The 3,501-nt window shown below is 36.4% G+C and overlaps 1 pseudogene; it reads right to left on the bottom strand.

Annotated features, from left to right (window-relative positions):
• Positions 1-2,272: 2,272 nt before the first annotated feature.
• On the bottom strand, positions 2,273-3,203 carry LOC119537718 (annotated as a pseudogene).
• Positions 3,204-3,501: the final 298 nt, after the last annotated feature.

Here is a 3,501-nt window from a genome sequence, read left to right as displayed (position 1 = left end):
TTATGTATTTTAGTAAGGAATAATACAGAGGTAATATTGCATGTTCATGAATAGTATGAAAACAACCTAAAACTCTGAATACTTATTAGAAACTATATCTATTCTTACAATGAAAGGATAACTACAATTTATAGTTCTCTGTTCAGGTAAATAATTTTTGGAGTGGGTGGTCACTTCAAAATTGTCCATGGGATTGATATGGTATCTCAGAATTTTCTTAAAAATTACTTCATTTTCCAGGTTTAATTTGACTAAAAATATTTTTGAACCATGCAAACCTTCCAGAGTTTTCTTCCCCTATATAGACTCTTCTTATTCTGCTATCCTATCTTTATTTTTTCATTTACATTTTTGTTTGTTTCTTTTCTTATCTGCTTCATACCTTCATTTATTCATCTCAAATGCAAACAACCATGAAAGGCTGTGTAATAAGTGTATGCATGTGTTGTTGCTATGGAAGGATAAATTAGAAAAGTTTATGATAGATTCATGATATTTTCATTGTGTATTAAATATATGGCCCTCCTAATGTGTGATTCCAGTGTAGGTACTGCACTTCCTAATCTCACAGGAAGAAAAAAAAATGAGAACACAGAAAACTAGTGGCATTTTACTATGTTTATTTTTAAAACATTTTTCACAGGAAGATATATTGCTAATTTTTGCACAATTAAAAATTAGAATCATCATTAGAAATGGAATAAAAACTAAAAACTTGTAATTGTCACTCAAGATGACTTATTCTTTAGTGCACTGAAGCCAATGAATATAAAATTTCATGGAAAATCCCATGGCAGATAAAGCCAAGCTGCTGCTGCTAATCTCCTCTGCCCTTGCCTGGCACCAAAATCACAGTAGTCATTTTAACCTAGGGATCTATACAACCCTTCTATCAGGACAGCACACCTAGATAGAGGAAGCAGCTCCCTGCTACAAATGGAAACAAATGTCATGGGCATTCTCTCAATGCCTATCATAATTTCATTCATTTCAATGACACAATACATCTTTAAATAGAATAATGTCATACCATTAATCAGTTTCAAACCAGGTTCTTCCTTTCTGCCTTTTTCTTTTGAATTCAATTTCATTGAGATATATTCACATACCATGCAGTCATACAAAGTGCACATTCAACTGTTCACAGCACTACCACATAGTTGTGCATTCATCACCAAAATCAACCTTTGAACATCTTCACTACCACATGCACACACATCATAAGAACAAAAATTAAAGTAATAAAGAACATCGGGTTCCTTTTTTTTTTTTTTTTTTGCCCCTGTTTTTCTACTCATCCATACACAGTTGACAAAGGGGAGTGTGGTCCACATGGCCTTCCCAATCACACTGCCACCCTCATAAGCCACATTTTTATACAATCATCCTCAAGATCCAAGGGTTCCAGGCCACAGCCTGACAGCCCCAGGCATTCACTGCCAGCCATTCCAATTCACCAGAAACCAAAAATGGCTGTCCATATTGCAAGCAAGAGTGCCCACCAGAGTGACCCCCCTGGCTCCCCCCAGAATCTCCCTGCCACTGAAGCTTACTTCATCTCCCTCCACATCCCCCTTCTGATCAAGAAGATGCCCTCCATCCTATGATGCCATGTCCAGACTCCTCCCCAGGAGTGATACTGCACACCACCAGGGAGATCTGCCTTTCTTTCTGGTTGAATATGTTGTTTTCCTGATGTATTTTTATTTTATACTTAGTCTTGATGATGCACATTATTTTACTTTCCAAACTCTTAGAGTTACAGAATTCTATTGCTGTAGCTCTTGTACACCAATCATAATGACGATCTCAAGACCCACTGTAATACTATAGTGAAAGCATCCCACACATAATCCTCTGTTTATCTTAACAAGAGCAAACCATAAGGAAAAAATTAGTTTACCAGAAGAGAACATAAAAAAATATCTCTGATTCAAAAATATGGAAGTTTTTAAAGCCAAACTCGTGATAAAATGGAATGGATGGTCATGGTAAACTGCATTCTCTTGCTTTGGAGGCTTTCAAGAAAATTGAAATGTAGAGAGGAAAGACTCTTGGTCCATAATTATGTGAATTAATCTGACACTCGTCTTTCTCTGATACAAAAAAATGGTGCATTGACATTCAACTTATCTGTGAACTAGAAATAAATAGCTAACCACAACCTTATATACAATCAGAAGTTATTCCCACAATAGAAAATTACTCTCATGTTTGATGTATGTACTGATTTAGTCAAGCTGTTATTGAGTAAAGTAACTGGATCCAAAAGTCATCCTTTGACTTCTGAGGTAATTTTAATACTCCATAACTTTTTCATGGCATTTTTCGCTTCTGCGTTCCTTAGGGTGTAGATGAGTGGGTTAAGAAATGGAGCCCCAAGGGTATAAAATACTGCTACCATCTTGTCTATGGGGAAAGTGGTTGGGGGATGTGTATACATAAATGAACATGGAACAAAGAACAAGACGACTACAATGATATGGGAGGTACAAGTTGAGAAGGCTTTTTTCCTCCCTTCTGCACTGTGGTTTTGCAAAGAACACAAGATGACAATGTATGGATTATCAGAAGCAAAATCTGCTTGAGCAAATGGCCCCACTATTGGACACCAAGAGTAGGTTGATCACATAAGTGTTCATGCAGGCAAGTTTCAGTAAAGGCTGCAAATCACAACAATAATGATCAATCAAATTGGGGTCCACAGAAAGGCAATCTCAAGGCCAGGACAATCTGAGCCATAGCATGTATGAAAGACCCTATCCAGGCAAGGATAATCAAGATGATGCAGATCTGCCTGTTCATGATGGTTGTGTAATGTAAGAGCTTATAGATGGCCACATATCGATCAACAGCCATGAGGATGAGGACAAAGATCCCCATGCAGCCAAATAAATGCAGAGCAAAGACTTGGGTCATGCACTCATTGTAGGTTATGATTTTCTTTGCAGAGAGAGAATCCACAATTAGTCAAGGGGCTGTGGTAGTTGAAAAGCAGACATCGACAAAGGACAAAAATATAGGAAGAAGTACATGGGGCTCCCAAGTGTTCAACTGAACTTGATGGTCACAATAATGAGCAAATTCCCCACCACAGTTCCCACATAGAAAATTAGGAAAATTAAAAATATGATTTTCTGCCTCAAAGTATCCTCTGTCAGTCCTAACAGTATGAATTAAGTTACATTGTTATTTTGCTGCATCGTTTCAGTCAATCTGGGGAAAGCACAGGTTAGAAATAGTTAATCTGCAAGGAGAAAATAAATAATTTTCTAAAATAAACATATTTGGAGCTTGAATATAAACTTGATCATTCCAATTCCCCCTTAACAATGGGTAATCACTTACCTATCTGCGTATTGAATTTTTTTTCTGAGTGCAATGCAATTCATAATACTTATTTGAACTATTTTCCTGATTGCATAGTAGGGTCTAATAAGATAATAATGAAAAAGGAAATAATTCTTTAGACATAATAAGCTTTAATTTTGTGGATTTGGC

The sequence above is a fragment of the Choloepus didactylus genome, chromosome 6 (genome assembly GCF_015220235.1).
Source record: "Choloepus didactylus isolate mChoDid1 chromosome 6, mChoDid1.pri, whole genome shotgun sequence".
Taxonomy (NCBI): Eukaryota; Metazoa; Chordata; class Mammalia; order Pilosa; family Megalonychidae; genus Choloepus; species Choloepus didactylus.
This window is presented reverse-complemented; position numbering and strand designations above follow the sequence as displayed.